Source organism: Pan paniscus, chromosome 3 (genome assembly GCF_029289425.2).
Source record: "Pan paniscus chromosome 3, NHGRI_mPanPan1-v2.0_pri, whole genome shotgun sequence".
Lineage (NCBI taxonomy): Eukaryota > Metazoa > Chordata > Mammalia > Primates > Hominidae > Pan > Pan paniscus.
This window is the reverse complement of record NC_073252.2, coordinates 110,098,502-110,123,467: the sequence shown is the minus strand read 5'-3', so window position 1 is coordinate 110,123,467 and position 24,966 is coordinate 110,098,502. Positions and strand designations below refer to the sequence as shown.

The window sequence follows — 24,966 nt, the reverse complement described above, 5'->3', positions numbered from 1 at the left end:
CATAGAATTTAAAAATTCTGTTATAATATTTTAATCTAAATCGAAACATTTAGTCTACTTTTAAATTTAATGTAAATACTAATTTATTTAAATTTAAATACAGTTATGCCATGCAAGCACTAACCAAAAGAATGCTAGCGCTCTTGGTGGCTAACCCCTCTCCTTCTAGCTTTATAATACTAGCAAAATCACTGTTCAGCTTCTTAGCCTTTCTGCTACCTCTCCGGGATTTTTCAGATCTCCCAGGGAATGAGTAGCTTCAAATGCAATGCTCATCTCCTTGGTCCCCGGTCCTCCTCAGATCTTGGTCTCGTAATTCTTCACTATTTTTTTTTTAACCTTTCAATGCTTTGGAGAATATGTTTTTAAAAATATTTTGTTCAGCCTTTCTAGCTGAGCATTTGTCCAAATTAATTAGTTTGCCGTTACTAGATTCCTGCAATCATGTTTTTTTTTAAAGTCTTATGTAGAATGTGCTTAATTTAGTCATTAGAAACTATCTGTATATCAAAAGAGAAATGATGCAACATTGAAATTGGTTTTCAGAATGTAGGTAATCCCGAATAATATACTGCAATTCTTTTATGATGATCCTATTGTAATCTTAGTGCTATAGCAGCCCTACTCAGAGATCCAAGATAGTGTATACTAGTTCAGCAATACATTTCCAGGTTAAAATATCATGACAGATATAGAAATCAATGTCATAATATAATCTCAGAAGCCTAAGGAAAATCCAAAGTGCATTGTACTTATTCTTAGGATAGAAGCAACTATAATCCCTTATAAATAAAATGTATACTGTAATGTCATGTGTTTCTTTGTGTGAATTATCACAGGTGGTTCTTTTGTGAGGAAGCAGTGCTTTAATTCAAAACTCCATTTGCCTTACCTGATTATTCTTTTAAAATTGTTGGTACACCAAACCTCTGTGACATGCAGTTTACCTATATAACAAACCTGCACATGTACCCTGGACCTAACAAAAGTTAAACATAAAAAAATAAAATTTACATTATGAATTTCCCCAGAAGTTTAGTTTGTATAGATGTTTCACATAATTTAAGTAAGAGTCCAATAAATGTTTTGAATTGGATTTATCTATTGTACTTTCCTTTGATATTTAGCAAAATTTACATAGTTTTTGTTCCTTTCCTCTCTAGGATATATTTTTGTAAATATATAGCTTTAAGTTAAATATTAACAATCTTACTCTAAAAAGCAATATTCAACTTATGCTTGGATATTTCCAAAATAAAATAATTGTTTAAAATATTTAGAGTAACAAAAATATAGGCTGAATGTATATATAGTTTACATTTTCTTAAAATACCCAACAGTAACTATTATGATTAGATACCTGATACTATTCTAGACAGGTTTATCAAGAACCTCCACAGTGAAAACCTGCCATAGTCATCTGCTTTACCTGTGATATGTGCTTATACTATCAATATTAATTTAAGGGTTCTAGTGAAGGCTGCCTTTTCCATTGATGAGAACAATTCAAAGTTTCTTTTCAGCATGGGCTTTGGAGTCAGGTCAATCTGGGTTTCAATTTGGTTCTGTCACATGCCAGCTTGACTCTAGGTTCCCTAATATTTTTAAAGTTTGTTTCCTTATTTGTTAAAATGGAGAAATCTCTGTGTTGGGGGGTCTAGAAAAAGAAAACACTGAGAGAGGATAACCTTCACAAATTTCAGAACATCGGTGTGAGACCACCTGGGGCCTACGTTCCCACTGTTATAAGGTTTATATGTAGATATGTATAACTGAGTTTTGGATTTACCTTCCATTTTACTTGGATTAAAGATTCGAACACCTTAATGCATGCTCTTTTTGCCCTCTTTACAAAACACTTTTATATCATTTTATTACTAATTAAATTTTATATGGAATAATATGGTTACAGGGGGTTTATAAAAAAAAATCTGAGGTGGCTTCTGGCCTAGACCAGGTTGTCTGCAGACTACATCTTGTGGGCCAAATCTTCCTGCAAGCTGTATTTATAAAGTTTTATTGGAACACAGCAGCTCCCATGCATTAAATATTATCTCAGGCTGTTTCTGGGCTTTTGTGACAGAGTCGAGTAGTTGTGATAGAGACCATATGCCCTGCAAAGCTTAAAATATTTACTATCTGGTCCTTTGGAGAAAAGGTTTGCCATGCCTGGTCTAGAGGATAAAAATGGAGGAAAATCAAGCGAGGCCTGGTTGTGGGCTCTTTCAGCAGCCCCCTACTAGTTTATTCCTTCTAGTGTTTTTCCTTTCTTCTTCCTTTCTTGCTCAAAAAGGAAGTGCTAAACAAGATTGAACTCTTCTGTCCCATGAGTCTCCATTTTCTTAGAAAGGAGAATCTGACCAGTCATTAATAATACCTTACAATGAATTAATTTGTGTGTGCCCAACCTTTCTTAGGAACAATTTTGTTTTAAAAAAGGAATTGATACAATGCTAATTTGTCAATTTGTAATACAAATAAAAAATAAAAATAAACCCAGGAATGAAATGTATTGAGGGAAGTTTATTCAATAGGATAAGTCTTTTAATATTAGGACTTCAGACTTTTTGGAATCTGGGTAGGAACAATGTTTAAGATGTCAACAAGACTTTCTTGGTGTGCTCAGGTTAGGCAGACTGTCACTTCACTTTAGTAGTCAGGTTTGTTTCCAGATCATTGCCATTTTTTGATGTGTATATCTGTTGTATATATCTATGTCTTCAATATATAATATCTGTTTTTCTTTCTATTCTTTATTTATTTCAGCTCATACCCCTAGTTATGCATTCCTCAATACTTTATTTCCATGTGTCTGAAAAACTGGCTTAATGGTGTCTTTAATTATAGATATTTGTCTTATAACCAAAGAACTATACACTATAGTGGCCAATAGTATATTTAATGTGGTTATGATAATTTTACATTACCATGATTATCTTATCTTCGGTATTTATTCAGATCTCAAATGGGCATTAATTTGAAACATAGAGGTACATTATTAAGCAATGTGATAATATGTTCAGTTAACATGTTTAGTACTTAACCATGTACCAGTACTTACTGTTGCAAAAACTCTCTCTGTCTCTCTCTCTCTATATATATATGTATAAAGTGTTCATTTTAACTCACACAGTAGCATTGAGGTAGGTACTATTTTTATCAGTCTCTTATTTTATACATGAGAAAATTGAGATACAGAGAGGTTAAGTAACTTGCTGAATACTACACAGCTGGTAAGCAGAGGAGTCAGTATTAAATCGTAGGCAGTGTGGCGCTAAAGTTCCTGTTGTTAGCCATTGTGCTGTATTGCCACAGACACATATGCCAAACATTAATATTTGCTTATAAAAGATACTTAAAAGTAATAAAATATTCCTTTGAATAATTAGTTCTGCAAGTGAATCCAAAATAAAATTTAATTGACACATGACATAAAATTGGTAGAAATAATTTGTTTCATAAAGAGTATTGCATTTATGAAATAAATGCTCGTCTCCTTTCCCCACCTGGTTTTCTCTTTGTTTATTTTTGCCAATTTGTATTCTTCTTGTATTTTTTGATTTATGCATGCACCATCTTTTAGTAAAATCCAGAAAAGGGAAACTAACAAAAGTCAATATACCTTTGCCAAGGCTAAAATTAATTTCTCTGGGGTGTTTTCTTTTGAATGACATTTAGGGATTTACTGCTGCCCTCCTGGCTGCTTCCTTATCTCTCAGTGAGCCCCATAATTTGGAAATCTGCATGGGTACCCCAAAGTCATACACTGAATCATATAATGAGCTTTTCTCAGTATTACCTTTCAGACAAATGATTATCGAGTGTTTTGTAAGACACAACATGGTGCAGTGGAAAGAACATTGGATTGGGCATCTCAAGTCCTGGGTTCAAAATCTGATTCCACTGATGACTAGCTGTATAATTGGGCAAATCACTCAACATCTAAGTTTCAGTCAACTTATTGGAACATGGGGATGATAATATCTATATCATATGATTGTTTCTGAGGTAGCAAGTGAACGTGTGTTCTTAGATGTTAATTAATCTTTAAATTGCACTTTATTCTCCTTTTGAGATCTTGATGAGGCTAGCACATACATATCAAATGGATTTGTGTTTGCAAAGTACAACCTATATAACTCGTCATTTTTCTTGCATTACTTCACTTAAATACGTAAGTCTTACTTGGCAGTATCATGCTATACCTGTCAAAAGTGATAGTAATGAGAAAAACATAACCACGTTTAAGAGCAGTTTTGTTCAGGGTAACACTTAGACTTCAGGTTCTGTAACAGCTAGATGGGAACCTGTTACAAATATTTTTCCTTTGTTCCTCATCAAAAATGAAGAAACCAGTCACTGCATCAAGATAAACATGTGTAATGTCGTCTTTATTTCCTTTGGAATTTGTATGACACAAATGGGAGATATTCTTGATAAATCACATGTTGGGTAGTTTTTGTAACCAAAGAGATAAGGCTTTTTAAAAGACTTCTAAGTTCTTAATTTTCATCACAATGTCATGAGGTAGTCAGAAAAACACAATGTTCCTTTGTGTAATTAAATTAATAAAGCAGAAAATCTTTTTTCAGATCAAATTCTAAATGACTGTACGGCTTGCTCTCTGTGTTGTTTATGTTCATGGTTATTTGGCTTGGTGAATAGCAGGAGGTTAGGAATGATTTCACTTTCAGCTATAATTATGAAGATGTGGAAACAAAATCAGTGCCTAATCACTGCATATTCATTCCTAATCAGGAAGGTGGCAAAAAAAGGAAAAAAAAATCACTGCATATTCACAGGCTAAAGATGTCATAAAATATTCTGAGGTGATATTTTCTTTGAAACTGTCAACGCTCTGACATGCTCCAGTGAACTCTTGGAGGAATAGATACAAATATACTGTGTGTGTGTGTGTGTGTGTGTGTGTGTGTGTGTGTGTGTATATATATATATATATACATATATATATATATATATATATATGTAAAGTATCCAAAGACTTAAGAAAGAAGTTTTTCTAGTCTGTCAGATAACCCCCTTGGAGCTTAAATGCTTCATGGAGCTCTCTTCTTAATTCCTACTGAAGTGCCATAGGAAAAATAATAATGTCTGGTTGTTGATGTAGCAGTGCAACTTCACTTCAGGAAATCTTTGTTATTTGATAGAAAGAGATATTTATCACTAATAATTTTTCTAATGGCTTCATGTACCAGTTGCAAAGTGTTGCAAAGCTAAACTGGCCATATATAGTGTTCGCTATCTATGTGTTCGCAGCGAAAATCTCTACAATTAGCAGGTATATCCCAGAAATGTTAAAACATTAACCTTATGATCTTTTGCTGGGAGCAATAGTAATTTGTAACCATATCTTTTTCAGGAATTTGTTTGCATCCAAAAATGGGGAAAAGGGCTATGGGGTGTTGAACCCCAATTAGTCATTACATTCCTTTAATCAGGAGATGAAGAAGTCTGAAATGCCTCCTCTTAGAATTAGCCAAAATAATGAAAGTCTAAAAGATAAAGTTTAGAGCTGTAATCTTTGCCTTAAGGATGGCTCCACATAAAATGAGATCATCTTGGCTCATGCTGGACTTTGTAATTCAATTTCCAGCCTTGGATATTTCAGATATTCTTTGTCTACTCTCTATTCCTATAGCATGATTTTTTCCCTAGTGTATATTGCTTTTGCAGGTATTGCTGCCAGGCAGTTTTTTTGCCTTTCCATAAATTTAAAGGGCCCATATAACAGTTTAACACATTTAATAAACAGACTTTATATGGAAATAATTTTATGACTTGTAGCAAGTTAAAGTTTATCTTAAAAAGTTCTGTTTTAGGTTTGCAAGGCAAACGAATCATTAGGTGATTTAAGAGCCTATGGTAATGATAATTTAAATAAAACCTCTAATGTAAACCTTCTGCTCCAATATTCATTCACGTTTCCTTCAAGGTAAGAGGGAAATTTGGACGATGTACTGGGGCAGTGTTTAATAAGACAAAATATCTCTTTATAAAATTATTTTGCTTACATTTGTAAAAGTGACAGCTTAAGAGGATACTCCTATAACTTTGACAAAAGAATAGAGGTGCAGTAGGTCAAACAGCTTTTAATGGGCCATGCCATCCTCTGAGCTTGCTTTCCTAACTTACAGGTTCACATTTGTTTGGGTCCACCTTTTTTGTATAACTTCTTCTTAAGTTTATTTATATAATTTGTTCCTACCAGTGCCCTGGGTCATTTATTACACCTATTAACTTCTCTCTCTGAAGAGATTCTGCCAGAATTCCTTAACAACCATCTTTGAGTCTGTTTCTTCTCTCTTTAAATTTGAGATCAAGGATTTTGCTGGAACAGTGCGTGTTAAGCCTGCTTTGCTGCTGTCCTGATTATCTTTTCTGTGGATAGAGGTACATGTAATTCACCATACGGATACAGTTTGTGTGTGGAAAATACTTTAGAAATGTAAAACTCACACAATTTTTTTTTTTGATCTCACATTCAACGCTAGCTGGAGCAGTCTCTTAGTATTACATTAAGATATTTCAATGACTTCTCTTCTAAGGATAGTTTTCCATTTTTTATACTTTACATTTTGCCCATGGATCGAGATGAACATTCTTTTCCTATCACACTTTTGTTTTTCTCTGGAAAACATAGTCTGGGAAACCTTCACTCTAACCAATCTTTGGCCAGGTGCACCAGAAGCTTAATTATTAGAATCTCTGTTTTTTCAAGTCCCCCTCTTTTCTAAAATAATCTCAAAATTATTTAATCATGTTAATTAGAATGATATTGTTAAAAAGTAATTTATAGCAGAACATAACTATGCAATAGACTCTGTTAAATGTTGGAGGCAATTTTGAAATTACATCTACATGACACCAAATTAATTGGTTTAAAAGGCAACATTGTTTAATATCAAGCAACAATTTAAAATTATTTTACTAACTGTAATAAATGCCATTTTAAGAAAATTATGTCAAGGTATTTAAAATAGTCAAGACAATAAGTGTTTTTATAGATTCAGCCACATGAAACTTTGAAGATTAATTCCAATTTGTTGGCCTTTAACACAACACCATGAAAAGATTCTGCTTTAAAAGGTCTGTACAGACTTTATTTTAGTCTCTAGGACAGACTGTGAAGGTAACTTATTTGAGTGAACTTAATAAAAAACAACACTCTAATGGTCGAACTTAGTAAAGCAGTTATATGCCAGATATAGCTGGAACTTTTAAAAACGAGTATTCTGTGTAATTTGGGGCTATTTGAATTGGATCTTTCATTATAGAATGAACAACTAGTTATCAAGATAATCTGTGCTTTTAATTAGTGTTTCTTGATTTTCATATATGTGTAAAAGGTACTAAAGAGATTTATAATATAACATGCAGCAATTTATTTGATGTCCAAGTTTAGGTTCTGTTATGTGAGGGTGCTTCTTACTGTTCCGGGCATTGATTCAGACTTATCACTCCAATGTCTTACTATCATTCTTCTGACTTGGAAGACAACAAAGCAATTTACTGAGAAAAAACTGCACTTCCATTTTGTATTGGATACTACATACTAACTAAAATTACACAAAGGCTGTGGGAATCTTAAACATACCCATGGTGAAATATATTCCTTTCCAAATTTCTAGCTTTTTAGGGTTGGTGATGGGGCACAATCATGGACATGTGAATAAAAATGAAGATAGCAAACTGCTAGTTGATAGAGATTATTGGTTGCCTACCAAAATTTGTTCCCTCCTTCCTTAATAATAGAATTGTAGCTAAGGTAAACTAAAGACTACATATTCCAATCTTCCTCAGAGTTAGGAGTGTCCATGTCTAAAATCTTACCAAAGATATGTGAGAAGTTAGCTGCGGCACTTCTGGGCCTGGATCTTAGGACTTTTTTTTTGAGACCAAGACTCACTCTGTCACCCAGGCCGGAGTGCAATGGTGCGATCTCGGTTCACTGCGACCTCCGCCTCCCGAGTTCAAGCGATTCTCCTGCCTCAGCCCCCCGAATAGCTGGGACTACAGGCGCCCACCACCATGCCCGACTAATTTTTTTGTATTTTTGTAGAGACGGGGTTTCACCATGTTGCTCAGGCTGGTCTTGAACTCCTTAGCTCAGGCAATCTGCCTGCCTTGGCCTCCCAAAGTGCTAGGATTATGGGCGTGAGCCACCACGCCCATCTGGGACATTTTTAATGAGCTGAAAATGATGTGTCTGCATCCAGCTTGCAAATGCAAAAGAGGAAAATGCCGTACAGGATAGCAGAGTAACAAGCTGGGAGAAACACGGTTCACGAATCATGGGAACTAAAGATCTGTGTCAACCTAGAATACTGTAATTTAGAACTGGTTGTCACAGCAGCATAACCTTCATTCTAACTAATCTTTGCCTATCAGTACCAACAGCTTATTGACTAGAATTCCTGTTTGTTGAAACCTCTCTCTTTCTTAAGCCAATCTTGGGATGGCTCACAAACTCTTCTCAGTAGCCATTGAATTGCTCCTCTGCAGCTGCCTGAACCAATCTTTTTCCTGTGGTTTTAGTTCGGATGTCCTGTCATATCTTCCATTTACATGACCTCAGCGTACCTTAAAGCCTGTGGATATTGGCAGTGATGCCTGTCCTATTAGCCCGAGGGATCCTCCTTTCTTCTCTAAGCATGGTTCCTTTAATGTTTGCTGAGTGGTTTCCTTTCCTTCCATAGTTCCAACAATTTTAACAGCTCCCCAACCCTCTTGCCCTCAAAGGGTAGATTTGTTAGAAAACTTATATTTGACTCTCACAATCTTTTTTTAGTTAACATTCTAGAGGAACTCAGGACCAAGTCCCTGGGACAAAACTGGTAGATCAGTGTCACTCCTCACCATCAAATAATATACTGCACCTTGGAGCCTGAGAAGGATAGTTGCAGTGCTACCCTCAGGATTTATGTTATCCTAAGGATTAAATGCACCAAATCATAATGCTGTCTTTTTACTACTTTAATAATAATAATAATAATTATTGTTATTGTTTTTTGAGACGGAGTATCATTCTTGTTGCCCAGGTGGGAGTGCAATGGCGTGATCTTGGCTCAGTGCAACCTTGGCCTCTTGGGTTCAAGCGATTCTCCTGCCTCAGCCTCCCAAGTAGCTGTGATTACAGGTGTGTGCCACCACACCCAGCTATTTTTTTTGAATTTTTAGTAGAGACGGGGTTTCACCACGTTGGTCAGGCTGGCCTTGAACTACTGACCTCAGGTGCTCCACCCACCTAGGCCTCCCAAAGTGCTGGGATTACAGGCGTGAGCCACCGTGCCCAGCCTAACTTTCATAATTAGACTCCCCTCAAAGGCATCAACAACTTCTTATCTAATTAGTAATATTCCAGCCTAGTAATATTATTTCTCTCTTGAAGAAATTGTAAGTTGTGTTCTTAAATATTTTAAAATTAAACAAGTAACTCAATCATTCTCACCCACCCAGAGGAATAAGTTTTTCTTTGTAATATCTAGGAGGAAACATGATGCAGTGAAAAGAAAATTAGACTTAAAAGTCAAGATCTGGGTACTAATTCCAGTCCTTCCATTTACCTACTGTTTGATTGTGAGCAACTCAATTCGTATTTGTTGATCTCAGTTTGATTATCTATAAAATTGCTGCTAATAATACCTACTACCCAGAATAGTTGTACATCATGAAATTGTAGCCTAAATTCTGACCTGGATTTAGAGTTAGACCTGTTCAGTCATATATATTTCTAGATCATTTGTTTTAAAGATGAAGTGATTTTTTAGGTGTAGAATAAAAGAATGTTTAACAAATATTTTATTGCAACAACTTTTGTGTAAATGAGGACAACTTTTGTGTATATTTCCTAATGTAATTAACATTTGTGTTCTTATTGAACCCTATTGAATTATGCATCACTTCCTATAAAGGAGAGCTGTCCTTAATTTTAGGAATATTTCACTTCAAAATGTACTTACCATTTTTGTTTTGTGTGTGGGTGTGTGTGTGTGTGTGATATACATATTTCCAGAGGATAAATAAATTTTGACCTTTAAGAAGAATCTGCTCTTCTGCTCTGGGTTTTCTTTGAGTTTACTGTAGTATGGTATGTTTTTATATGGTACATGATTCCTGATTCCTAGTTCCACATCGGGAACTTAGTAGCATCTATTAGGTCCAGTAGAAGTGGGTGGGTGGCTCAGGCTACAGGATTTCCCGTTTTGCAACATAGACTTTTTCTCAGTAGCCACTTTGCTGAGCTACTAACCAGAAAGAGTTGATTTAGCTTTTTAAACTTGAATCTCTCCTGTTGCTCTCTTGGGAGGATATGTCCTAAGAATGTACTGTACTAAGAGGTTTAACAGGGAGAGAGCTGCCATTAAACACTCTTCTTAAGATCATGTTGGAATCAATGATCTAATCCCACTAGAAGTGAGTTATTGACTTCTTAATGTATAAGGGAGGCATTGGCTCCTGACGTTTGGTGTGCTCTGCTTCTCCTCCAGGGAACAGGGATCTGCTAAAGCCTTAAGGAATGTGAGGAGTTACCTCTTATGGGAGGAGGAAGTTGGCTGTTAGAAAGTCACGAAGGAGGCCAGCATTTCTTCCTTCCGTATTTTCACTATATAGGCTTAATATTTAAGGGTGTGATTTATAAAGGAAGCATTCATTTTATATATATTGTTCCCTGATTGAAAGCCTACACGTGTGGCAGTCAGCTAGCAGACAAAATAAGAGAAATCTGGTTATAAGGTGTTTACAAACTTAGACAATCTGTGGGGAACAGAAAGAATTGTCTTGCTCAACTTAAGAATAGCATATCAAAAGCATTAATTTTTTCAGATGAAAAATAGTTATAATTTGTTTTCAGATTCGATAGGTAATATACAGTTGTATTGAAAATGGAAGGAAGATAGAAAATATGAAAAGGAAAATATCAATAGCTCTCAATACTATTATTCAGGCAAATATTCATTGTAAAAGTTTTTGTGAAGATCCATTTAGATATATATTTTTTGCACACTTAAACTTACAGAGTTATGTATATATGTAAATGCATGTAATATATATAATATCTTTATGTGTGTTTATCCTCATACTATATGAAAATTATTTTCAATTGGGACTATGCTGCCCATCCACCCACTCAAAAATCAATGACTCAGTGATCCACTTTCAATTGTGGACTCTGTAAAGTTTCTTATGATTTATGGCAGCAAACAGTTGAAAAGCATTGTATATATTCTGCTTTATAATTATAATTTATTCTCAGTGATCTTCAGACCTCTCTATGTCAATGAACACCTAAGAACATTTAACATGAGATCTACTCTTGGACAATTTTTTTTTTTTTTTGAGACAAAGTCTTGCTCTGTTGTCCAGGCTGGAGTGTAGTGGTGTGATCTGGGCTCACTGCAACCTCCGCCTCCTGGGTTCAAACGATTCTTCTGTCTCTGTCTCCTGAGTAGCTGGGACTACAGGCGTGCACCACCACACCTGGCTAATTTTTGTATTATTTGTAAAGATGGGGTTTCACCATATTGGCCAGGCTGGTCTCAAACTCCTGACCTTGTAATTTGCCTGCCTCGGCCTTGCAAAGTGCTGTGATTACAGGCGTGAGCCACTGTGCCCGGCCTGGACAAATTTTTAAGTGTAATATGTAATTATTGATTATGATAATGTTGTACAGCATTTCTCTAGTACTTATTCATTGTGCTTGACTGAAACTATATGTCCCTTGATTAGTAACTCAAATTTCCCCCTTCTTCAGTCCCTGGCAAACGCCATTCCACTCTTTGATTCTCTGAATTAACTATTTCAGATACTTCACATAGGTGGAATCATGCAGTAGTTATCTTTCTGTGTCTGGCTTATATCATTTAGCATAATGTCTTCAAGGTTCATCCATGGTGTCACATATTGCAGAATTTGCTTCTTTTTTAATGGGCTGAATAGTATTGCACTGTATGTACCTTACACATTTTCTTTATACATTCACCTGTCAATGGACGTTTAGGTTGTTTCTACATCTCATCTATTGTGAATGGTGCTGCAGTGAACATAGAAGTGCCAACATCTCATCAAAATCCTGATTTCAATTTTTTTATGAATACTTAGAAATTTTATTGCTGGATCATATGGTAGTTCTATTTTTATTTTTTTTGAGGATCCTCTGTGTTATTTTCTATAGCGGTTGCACCATTTGCATTCCCACCAATAGTGTGTTAGGGTTGCTGTTTGCCCATATCTTTGCCAACACTTTCTTTAAAAAGAATAATAGCCACCCTGACAGGTATGAGGTGATGTTTCATTGTGATTTGGATTTGCATTTCCCTGATGACTAGTGATGTTGAGGATTTTTTCATATGCCTGTTGGCCATCTGTATGTCTTCTTTGGAGAAGTCCTTAGCCCATTTTTAAGTTGAGTTTTGAGTTTTTACTATTGAGTTGTAGGAGTTCCTTGTATATTTTGCAGATTAACCCCTTATGAGATATATGGTTTGTCAATATATCACTCATTTTTAAGTCTGTATATTTATTCATGGTATAGATATACTTTAATTTGTTTAACAACTATTTCACTGATGAACATTGTGCTTATTTCCATTTCTTTCCTGCTCCTATTATTAATCATGCTTTGAAGGACGTTTTTGTTCCTACATTTTTGTATGTTTGATTCTTTATCTCCTTAGGATCTATTTGGAATCTGTTGGAGGAAGGATGTCTGAGTTAAAAAGAAGGCATTTAATATTGATGCATATCATTACACTGACCTCCAAAAAGATTGTATCAATTGACACTCCTATTAACAATTTATGAGTTTCCACATAGCACTGATCTTTAAGATCTTTATCATTTGGCTAGGTGGAAAGCAGTAAATCATTGTTTGTATTTGAGTTTTGGATTAATAATGAATGTATGCATTTGATTAGGAGCCAAAGCTGTGGAGTGTGACCATGTGAGTTTATATTCTGGCTTTATCACTTACCAGCTTTTTGACTTTGTGCTAATTATTTAACCTCTCTATGTCACAGATTAGTCATCTGGGAAATGGTAATAATAATAATACTGACCTCATAGAATTGTGAAAATTAAATTAATTAATACACATAAAGCTCTTACAACATTTCCTGGTAAACTCATTCTCAGTAAATGTTAGCTATTGATATATTTTAATGTTATCTAATATTTTACTTTTTCTCTCTTCAATTGTATATTCAAGTTCTTTGATCTACTTCGTTATGATGTTCCATCATTTATTTAGTGATTTGATAGGGAACTTTTAAAATATGACAGATATTAACTACTTATCTGTCCTGCATGCTACAAGTATTTTGGCTTTTTTGTCTGGCATTTCTTTGTGCCATGTAAGGTTTTACCACTTAAGTAAAAATATACTCATCTTTTAACATTTCTGGCTGTAAAAAAGCCTTTATCATCCTAAAGATTATTTAAAAATTCACCTATGTTGTCTTCAAGGGAGGTAATGATTTTATTTCTCACATTTGAGTCTTTGACCCATCTTGAATTAGATTGGATAGCAGTCATGAAGGATCCACAAAAGCTTTACTTTTTTGACGATGACAAAGTGCTCAGTTTGAGTACTACAAGGACACACAAAATTAAAAGTAGAACTTCCAATTTCCCTTTGATGGACAAAATGTAAATTTATCTTTTGGGAAATTTTTTCATGATATGAGGTAGGATTTTAATTTTCTTCTATTTCCCACTCTCATTTTCTTTTATGTTTCTCTTCTTTCTAAAACATCTGCTCTTGGGGCTTCTATGAAAGCTTAACAGATTTTCTTCCCAGGAGCCAAGTTATTCCCATCATATCAGGATTTCACATCAAGATAATTGATTTTAAATGTTGCTTTTTTCACAAGATTAAAATATTTCAACATAACAATTCATACTGTGAACACTGTTTAGACTAACACCACTAAAATAATTGCCAATCAAGATGAATAGATTTTACTGCTGCTTCAAGATCCCTTTGGAATTTTGACTTCTGCTGTGCATTGGCCAGGGCGATAATTATATCATTTAATCAACATACTTAGTAATATTTATTAAATATAAAAATATCCATATCAATGAACTTGATATGACCTATTTTGTTATTAATGTAACACAGATAGTATAATTGCATGCACATTTATTGAGTGTTTCTTGTGTAGCACTGCAGATCCGCTTGGCCACATCTTTCATTTCAGCCATTGCTGCAGACAACAGTTATGAACAGATTTTTGTTTTTTTTTTTTGAGACAGCATCTCCCTTTGTTGCCCAGGCTGGAGTGCAGCAGTGTGATCTTGGCTGGCTGCAACCTCTGCATCCCAGGTTCAAGCAATTCTCCTGCCTCAGCCTCCCGAGCAGCTGGGATTACAGGCATGCACTACCATGCCCAGCTAATGTTTATATTTTTAGTAGTTACCGGGTTTCACCATGTTGGCCAGGCTGGTCTCGAACTCTGGACCTCAGGTCATCTGCCCGCCTTGGCCTCCCAAAGCTCTGGGTTTACAGGCGTGAGCCACTGTGCCCGGCCTGTGCACAGATTTTGACCTGTTTTATGTAGGTACAACTGGAAGTGCCTTGCCTCAGTCCATATAAAGCTTCTCTGACACCAGAAGCCTTGGATTCTTGAACACATATGAACAGCCTCCCTGTGTGGGTGAGTTTATGACCCATGGGACAGACCTTGACCAATATGGCATAAAAATGGACAGGAAATGCTCCACCCTTGCATCCTTCCAGAGGGTGATTTGGAGATACAGTACAGTCCATAAGTTTTCTCAGAAGGTCCTGTAGATCCAGGAATCAGTTGCATCCAGGAGTGGCCAATTCTATATTGCATCGTTGTATTGGCTGCCCCTCCTTCTGTATCCATTCTTGTCTCTCCTGCCCCTTCCTGTCCCCCACTCCTGTGATTATAGCTTTCATAAACCATGGATGCATCAGTCTCTGTCTCAGGCTGTTATTTTGGTGTTTCTTAGACTAAAAAACTCATTAGAAAAAGTGTTTAAAAATTATTTCTGATCATTTGTATATTGTGGTTTCCACGAACTATTTATTTTAGCTTAAACCACAGAAAATCTACTAGAAACAGACCTTTGGAATTTTTAAAAAATCTGCTGAAGACAACTATACTCTGTTCATTTTTAGTTGTTTTGCTTTAAAAATTGACTTCGAATCTTCTATTTCTTCCTTTAATAACATTAAATATTTCTTCTTTAGAAAAGAAATCCCATTAACTCAGCAAAAAGGTGCAGAGAATTGACTTGTATGTCAATTGTTTCACTTTAATTTGAGATAATATAAAGTTATTACTCATTTACTTAGACTGTCATTTAAAATGTAAAGTTGATTTAATCGTTGATATCGAATTGTTGTTACTCTTACAGAAGTAAAACACAAAGAATCAAATCCTATGATGCATTCACATACTCACCTCAGAATAAACCAAGGCTTTGGTGTAAATTCATTATGATAAATATTTTAAAATATCTAAGTAATGTAGGAAGGATAAACCAACAATTCACGTAATAGTCGTAAACTTTGAAGCACTGTATTTACCGACAATTTCATTTGCTATGTGAGATTTTCAATATGCTTCTAAATTAGAAATCCTGCGTGCTTTATGGATAAAGAATAGCTTCCCTAATTTTTGGCCACTAGATGTCATGGCAGCTCCATATAAGAAGCCTAGAATGGGGGAGGGTTTGACTACCAAATAGTTTGTTTTCAGACTTCAGCTGCTCTGTTGCACAGAAGTGTATCATTCTGCAGTTTATAAAACCAGCCATTTTACAAAATTAAGGACTACCTCCAGCCAGTGTAAAAATCCAACTAATTTTGGATTTTTTATGTGGCGATGTATATGTTGATAAAGAAAATGGTTGAAAACAATTTAAAACAAATTCTGCTTTTTGACAATGTTGTCATTGCTTTGTACTTACTCTTAACTCCTTTATAACAAATACAACCAACCAACCAAACAACTCAGGGAGCATTGAGAATGAAAGCAAAAGGAAGGTTCTAAAAACCAGCTGGTTTTACATTTTGCCATTAGCTGACAAGATATACCAGCTAATGAGCAAATAAAGAGAATTTATAGCACTTAAATAGCTGAAAAGAAATCATGATCTTCTTATTAGATGATGAACTTATTTTATATTGAAAAAATGTGGTGAATAACTGGGCATAGCTCTTTGGCAATCCATACATGATTGCAAAGGCAAGATAGGGTAAGGTGGTGGTTAAGAACATAGGCTTTGGGAGATGTGGTTTGAGATGTGGATTTGAGATGTGGATTGGTTTGAGATGTGGTTTGAGATGTGGATTTTCCCCTACTTGTTATATGATGTTTTATTGCTTCATCTATAAAGAAGAATAGTTGATAATACTTATCCTGAAGGGTTGTTTTAAGGTTCAAATAGGTTTGTGAATATAAAGTTCTTAGCACAGTGTCCTCAGCATTGTAAGCAATCAATAAATAGCTACTCTCATTATAAAGATGAAATTTCATATCAAACACTTTAAAATGAAAAGCCCAATACTTCAAAATGCAAAAAGAGAATAAGCTTTAATCATTTTTCTAGCAAAATATAGTTCTGAAATAGAGGATAGCATAAATAGCCCTCCTAAAGTAAAGCCATCATGGACTTGAGACTGCGTCCATGGAAAGGAGTTGCTTATTGCAGTGATCATTACTAATATCTACAATGTTAAGTCCCCCATTTTTATTATTATGGTTTCTTATAGTGATAACAGTGTCCAGAAAGGCTGCTGATTTCTGATTTCCTACGTTCCACCTGAAGGTTGGCAGTCTCAGTCAGATGGCCTCATTGTACTGGGTCCACCTGTTTCCTGTCACTCTGACAGTTTAACATTTAATGTAGAAAGGGCAGCAGGGCACAATCCCAAGACCATGCCTCACATTCCAGAGGGTCTGAACCAGAGACGATTCCATGACACCTTCTTAATATGCATAAAATAATGTGATATTGGAGGTGCCAGGACAGCAGACATCTGTCTTTAAATGTGCTCTTCCCAAAAATTGATGTATATGATACCCAGAAAAAACCTCATATTTATTTGTGCATATTTGAATAGTAACCTGAAATACTTTCATATTTTAAAAGTGTTTCAGCACATAATATTAACGTGATTGTATTTTCAGAGGCATGAAAGGGACAATTGAAACAAGGGGGTGGGTGTGGTGTGACTCTGGAGGGAAGGACAAGATCAAGAAAAAGTGGTGGAGAGAGACTTTGCCATCCATTAGTATGGCTTTGCCAGCTTCAGTAGGGTTTAACATGTTGTTCTCTTACTTGCTACAGGTTTTAGAAAACTTTGGTGTAAAATCTCAACAAAAAGACTGAAGATGGGATACAAAAAAGGAAAGTCTAGTGAGTAAAAGGATTTACTTCAATAAATCCCCAAATCCTACCACAAGTGGAATGATCATTTCAAATACTATAAGGCAGAAAATGAATCAGCCGTGTACTAACAATTACAGAATGAGACGATGATTCATATGAAAGGCAGCATAATTACTGTGAATATCATATTAGGTTTCAAAATGAGGGAAGAACATTTTAGTACTTTCTTGGCTAAGGGTAAACATAATTGATTTATGATTAATATGAGGGTCCAGCTTGTCTGGCGAATATATTGTATTCCATGTAGAAATGAGCTTAAAGGCATATTTTTTTGCATTTCTGTGTGAAACCTAATACTTGCATGACAGGGAAGCGTGGAGGAACAGTGGCTGGAGCCACTGACGGACGGAAGCTGAGCATTAGGCATGCCAGAGCGCAGCCCATCTGCCGCACCGCAGTGGCAAGATCCATGCTGTGCCTCAGCTTGAAACGATAGGCAATGGCTTATTTATTCATGTATCAATTTAAAATAAAAATTGGATTTATTGGAAAGAATAATATCTTTCCCCAGGCGATGCTGAGAAAATTTCTCAAGTCCTACTTCATAAGGAAATAGTGCATTCTATTCTAGTGCACAGCACACCCCAAACACCCTTCTGAAGTTATGGTTGCACTATGAGCTTCCCATCAGTACTGTGTTTTAAGGTTTGGGAGAAATCATGTTTGGATTTCTCTGAAAATAAGAAAAATTACCATGTCCTGTTAGGGTCCTTGAGTCATTGTACTGAAGTGACTATGGTCACTTAGTTAAGCAGAATTTATTTGCTGTTCTGTTTATTTGAGGTAGGGTGGGGTAGTGTTAAGATCAGAAACCCAGTCAAACTTCCTGGGTTTGAATCCCGGTTTGGCCAAGTGTAAGCTATGTGCTTTGGGAGAGTTACTTAATTTATTTCTCAGTTTGCTTATCTTTAAAATGGGTGGTACCTACCTCCTTGGTCAGCTATGATGATTAAATTAATATTTGCAAAAAGCATGGCACAGTGCTATTTGCTAAATAGAAATTATACATTTGGGTCTTTTCAATAATCCCATGAAGAAAGCAAGAAATATAGAAACAGAAGAGTTTTGCAACTGAAAAAACCTTAGAGTTTATCTGGTTCAAATCTCTTATGTTAAAGATGAAAAAGCACTTGAAGTGTTATTACTTAATAAAGTAATATAACTATTTAGAATCAAAATATAGTTTTCTTAATTTTCAGGCTGATTTTTTTTCTGCCACATCATTCTGATTTCTGAAAATAAATATAAGGAAGATGAATTCTTAAATAATTTTTCAGTTTTAGAACTGTGATAAATGCAGTAGAAATATTAGGAATGAGAGTTGTATAGATTATACAAAGGCATATCAATTTTCTCTAGTATCTGCTGCAATATAATTTTTCTACTAGCTGCATATAGAGCAAACCCCAAATAGCTTAAATGAGATAGAAGTTTATTTCTCTTCTGTCTTGTTATCTGTGAGAGAAACACAGATAAGAGAGTCTAGGACTTTTATGGGGACTCTATGGTCAACAGAGACCTGGGCTCCTTCTGCTATTCTATTTCGCCATTCTATGAATGGCTTTCATTCTCAAGGTTACCTCTTGGTCGAAAATGGCTGTTGGAAATTCTACCCTCCCATCAGCATTCTGGAATGCAGGTAGGAGGAAGGGAGAAACGACAAACAGGTGTTTTGTTTTGTTTTTCAAATGTGAGTTAGTGTTCTTTCAACAATCTTCTAGGATGCCCCATGTCACCTTTGACTTTATCTTATCAGCCAGAACTTAGACACATGTCATGCCTAGCTGCAAGGGAGACTGACAAGTGCTTTCAACCAATTAGCAATTAAAATTGTGGGTTTTCCCATTGAGAAAAAAGGAGTAATAGATATGGGATGGTAATTGATATTGTTTGTCTGTGTCCGCACCCAAATCTCATCTTGAATTGTAGCTCCCATAATTCCCACATGTTGTGGAAGGGACCCGGTGGGAGATAATTGAATCATGGGGGTGGTTTCCCCTATACTGTTCTAGTTAACAAGTCTCAGGAGATCTGATGGTTTTATAAGAGGAAACCCCTTTAGCTTGGTTCTCATTCTTTCTCTTGTTTGCCACCATGTAAGACGTGTCTTTTGCCTTCTACCATGATTGTGAGGCTTCCCCAGCCAGGTGGAACTGTGAGTCCATTAAACCTCTTTTATTTTTATTTTTTTAATAAATTACCCAGTCTCTATCAGCAGAGTGAAAACAGACTAATACAGTAATTAACCATTTCTGCTACCAGTAGGGGTTCATTTTTCCATCTCTTTTCCTCTTCACATTTCTTTTTCTCTTGCCATGAATCCAAAAGAGCAGTCTTGGACTAAGACAAACCACACATTCATGCAGGAGAAAAGAAAATTTCTCTTTCTAAAAAGATGTTGCATCTGTATATTAGGATATTGCTGCAAGAAACAAGTCAATTCACTCTGGACTAGTAGGAAAAAAGAAATCTATTATAAATTAGAATGATATTTAATTAAAATCAAACAAAAGAATGAAGAAATTCTAAGAAAGATCAGAAATTGAGAACAAGTTGGAAATACAGGCAGTGTTTTCTTTCAATTTCTTGTTATTGTTTCTTTCTGCATATGATTCTTCTTTTTCTTTTAAGATCTGTTTCCTCTGTGCCCAAGGTCAAATTGCCAGTGAGGAACAAATTGAGATTTACACCTAGATCTTCTAACTCACACTATTATATTCATTATATTTTAAAGTTCTGTCCCTCCTCCTTTGACAGATAGCAAGAGGGTCTCTTTTCCTTACCGATTCACTGTCATCTCTTGATTATAGTCACTTCTGATGTATCTGACCACAATAACTGCCTGTTTGGATCACAATCCTCAAATCTGACATTCAGAAATGCTTATAGGTTCCATAATACCGCTTGGCATTGCACACTAAGCAATATTGTTCTTGCTCAAGTTCTTCTCTTCTCAAGCAATGTATCTTCATTGATATCAAATGTTTCCACTGCCACATCACACTGATGACTCCCAAACACACATTTCCATTTTAGACCTCCCTCCTGAATTCACGGTCCTTATTTTTTATGATTATTGGTCATTTTTCATTTGAGTGTTTCTTACTATCCATAGTACCTTCAAATTCAACACATCCATGATCTCATCTTGAATTCTCTATTTTAAAGTGTATCAGTCCAAGCATCCAATAATCTTCCTGCCTCTTCACTTCTGCTGTCAGTTAATTACAAAGTCCTTCAGAATCTGTTACCTAAAGCTCTTATTTCTTATGTGTATTGCCTTAATACCCTTGTAATCTTGTTTTTGTACAATCTCAGCTGCCTTCTAAATCGTCTCCCAGTCTTCAGTCTTGTCTATCCTCTGCATTGTCTCAAGAGTAATCTTTTAACTCTATAAACATGATTATGTCACTTCCCTACTTAAATTTCATCAGCATTTTCCATTTACCTGTAGAACAATGGCCAAATGCCTTGCTGGCCATTTAAGGCTATTTATTATCTGATTTCTTCATACCTAGCCAATCTCATCTTGGCCTTTTAGAACTATCTAAAATTTCCTAAATAAAACAACAAAGTTTACACTTCTGTGATATTGCACATGATTTTCATTTCTCTTCACCTTAAACACCCTTACTCTTCTCAGTCCTCTTAGTGAGCTTCTACTCACTTATGAAACCCAGTTCAAACATCAATTCTTCTCTGAAGGCCTCTCTGATCAGCACACTGTCTCATCTCTTCATACTTTCCTCTATTTTCCCTTTAGAAGTTAGTTTCTTTCCTTTGCTGGGTCACATAGCATGAATATTTAAAAAGTCAGAGGAACAGACTAAAGCAGATGCTACAGTTTTCTTTCAATGTCTGGTCATTCCTCGAGTAGTAAAATGATTTAATTAGGGCATATGGTTGCCCTACTGAGAGCTACACTTTCCAATCTGTCTATGCAGTATGGCCATGTGACTGAGTTCTTTGCCAGTGGTTTGTGCACAGAACAGTATAAGCAATTTCTGGAACATGTGATTTAAATAAAGGGTTCGCCCTTGCCTTATCCCTTTCCCCTCCCTGCTGACAGGAATGTGGGTACAATGAGCCTTTTTTGGTGAAATAATTTTATTTTTTAGTGAGCACAGACCGTTTTTTTTTCCAACTTTTATTTTAAGTTCAGGGGTACACATGCAGGATATGCAGGTTCATTTCATAGGTAAATGTGTGCCATGGTGGTTTGCTGCACAGATCATCCCATTCCCTAGGTATTAAGCCCAGTATCCATTAACTATTCTTTCTGAAGAATGAGCCATTTTTGACAATAAAGATGTATGCAACACACCAGGATGGCAGACCAGGAAGGCAGAAGAGGACTTGGTCCCTTCTACTATGGGTTATCGTATGTGCCCTGGACTGCTTACAGTAAGACTGCCATGTGATAAAGATACACTTCTTTATTGTTTAAGCCCCTGTTATTATTATTATTATTATTATTTTATTTTACTTTAAGTTCTGGTATACATGTGCAGAATGTGCAGGTTTGTTACAAAGGTATACATGGTGGTTTGCTGCACCTATCAACCCATCATGTAGGTTTTAAGCCCCACATGAATTACTTATTTGTCCTAATTGCTCTCTCTCCCCTTACCCCCCAGCCCCTGACAGGCCCTGATGTGTGACGTTCCCTTGCCTGTGTCCATGTGCTCTCATTGTTCAACTCCCACTTATGAGTAAGAACATGTGGTATTTGGTTTTCTGTTCCTGTGTTAGTTTGCTGAGAATGATGGTTTCCAGCTTCATCCATGTCCCTGCAAAGGACAGGAACTCATCCTTTTTTATGGCTGCATAGTATTCCATGGTATATATATGCCACATTTTCTTTATCCGGTCTATCATTGATGGGCATTTGGGTTGGTTCCAAGTCTTTGCTATTGTGAACAGTGCTGCAATAAATATACATGTGCATGTGTCTTTACAGTAGAATGATTTATAATCCTTTGGGTATATACCCAGTAATGGTATTGCTGGGTCAAATGGTATTTCTGGTTCTAGATCCTTGAGGAATCACCACACTGTCTTCCACAATGGTTGAACTAATTTACACTCCCACCAACAGTGTAAAAGCATCTCTATTTCTCCACATCCTCTCCAGCATCTGTCGTTTCCTGACTTTTTAGTAATTGCCATTCCAACTGGCGTGAGATGGTATCTCATTGTGGTTTTGATTTGCATTTCTCTAATGACCAGTGATGATGACAAGCCCCTGTTATTTAAGATATTTGTATCCTAATACAAATATTATGATATAGCAGGTCCTATAGCCTAGCTAACATACCTGCTCCACTATGAGACTATAAAAGGAGTTCATATTTATCTTTGTATACCTAACACCTAGTGCAGAGCCTAAAACACAGTGCACCATCAGGAAAATGTTTAGAGCAGAGATATAGTTGTAAATGGATACATGTTACAACTTAACTGTGAAAAAAAAGGTAACATTCTTTGTTTCCCTATAATTAACTTAAGCTTACTCAAGTCCTCATTTTCTGTTGATGAGGACCAACTCATTATTGTCAATTTAAAGTAACTAGCATTTGCAGTTAAACTTTAAGTCTCTTTTGGGTAACAACTTAGTTAATTATGATTCTGCAATCCTGACCATCCTGGCGGGTGGTGATGGTGCTTGTCTTGTGTTTCTTTCTGGCATGGGGAGCCAGCCACCTGGCCTGCTGAGCCTCCTGGCCCCAACCCAGGTGTCACTGATTTCTCCTGGTCTTGGGCATTGGCCTCTGTCCCTGCTGCTGAATCCACACTTTATCTTGGCCTCTAATTCTTATCCCCACTGCACGGCCTTTTTGGGGTTTTGAATCCCAGTCTTGTCTGACTTCCTCTAAAATTGTGAGGAAAGCTGGCTGCTGCATCCACATCATCTGGAGTGCTGGGGCTCTCTGAGGAAGCTCCCAGGTCCATCTGCCTAGTCACCCCTTTCAGCCACTGCTATTTCAGATCCAATGTGGGATGGAGGACTTCCCTACTCAACTTCTGAGTTGTACTCCTAATAGCTAGGCAATTATCCTTCTGTTCTGGGATCTCTCTCTTCAAACTTATCTGGGATTGATCCCAGAACAGAAAGATCATTGAGAAGGAATCTGAGACGCTATCTCAGATTTTCATCAGTATATGCAGAGATGTCTCCTACGCTCCAGTCATTCCTCCTAATCATTACTTAGCCCAGAGAGATGGAGCATGAGGCCTTTTTCTCAGGCATAGTCTCTATTTAGACTCTAGTAGGTCACCCTTGATTCTTCCTTCCCCACAACTGGCTGACATATAGTCTCCTTTGTGTTGGAGAAATTGCTTGTCTTTCACGGTGCAGTTTTCCTCAGTCTAAGGCTTATGGCATACACTTCATGATGTCAGTCTTCCAGACTTTGGCTCTTTATATGCAAAACCAAGCTTTTTGTGATTCGTGTTGCCTTTTTCTCTCTTAAAACCCTCTCTCCTGGTTTTTAAGGCAACTGGGTCCAAGACAAATTGAAAACAATAAATGATTTCAGAACCTCAGTTGACTTCATCATTCTCTTTCCCTTTCTCAAGATAAAGGAGGCCATTGCCAAAGAGAAGTGTTGCTAAGGAAACCTTCTGTTATTATTGCAAAATTATAGTGTTGTAGCAGATTCATTCATACAAAGAGGTTGGCTTTTGTATACAAAACAGCATGATATTATATTTGCTTGTGAAAGATATAAAAACACTTCCCACCCTCTGTCTTCCCATTTCCTCAATAGCCCAAACAGGCTGGAAAAGCAAAAGAGGACCAGAAACAATACTCTGAGTTCACCAAACTATTTTATTTTTTTCCTGGGCACACAGGAAGACATATATTTCCCAGTAGCTCCTGGAGTGTGGGTGGACTCTGTCACTGAGCTCTACAGATGGAAAGTGAGTGGAAGTGACGTATAGCACTTCCAGGCGTGGCCATTGAAAGTCTCTGTGTGATCTTCTTTGCTCCTTCAACCACATGGCAGGAAGAGAAGGCCTTCGAGATGGTGGAACACACAATGGAAAGAGCCTGAATCCTGAGTTGATCACTTGGAGGAGTTGTTAAAGAGATCTCTTGGCCAGGAACTTGAGCTCTGGATTTCATATGAACAAGAGTGTTGTATTATTGTATTAAGCCACTCTGACATTGGGGTTGTTTATTACAAGTTAGTGTTGAATAATTTTTCTTCTTAGAAAAATTAGTACTTTTTCTAAAATTACTTTAAAAAGAAAACAGGAATTGAAGGATTAAGAACTGCAATTAGAAAAAAGCTATTGAGAGGAGAGAAAGAGGGAAGTTGGAGTTGGGTAACTGTCTTGACTGGGATCCATGGCATGGATGATCGGAAGAGAGAAGTTCTTGGAGGTGTTAATGGCTATAGAAATTTTAAGAACTAAGATGGCTAATAATTAGTTAAAATGTTTTTAGAATGTAATATCTGATACAAAGAAAAGAATGTATAGTGATTTTAACTTTGAAGCATAATAACAAATCAA

General features: G+C 36.2%; 1 long non-coding RNA gene across 3 annotated transcripts in view; it reads left to right on the top strand.

The window, feature by feature from the left end:
* Positions 1–24,966, top strand: part of LOC129397620 (uncharacterized) — a 306,809-nt gene that overhangs the window by 64,743 nt on the left and 217,100 nt on the right. The window contains exon 2 of one of the 3 annotated variants that reach the window (XR_008625210.2): positions 17,344–17,412. The exons of the other annotated variants lie outside the window; for them this stretch is intronic. This is a non-coding gene — a long non-coding RNA (uncharacterized LOC129397620). The remainder of the gene's footprint in view (positions 1–17,343; positions 17,413–24,966) is intronic. 3 annotated transcript variants of the gene reach the window in all.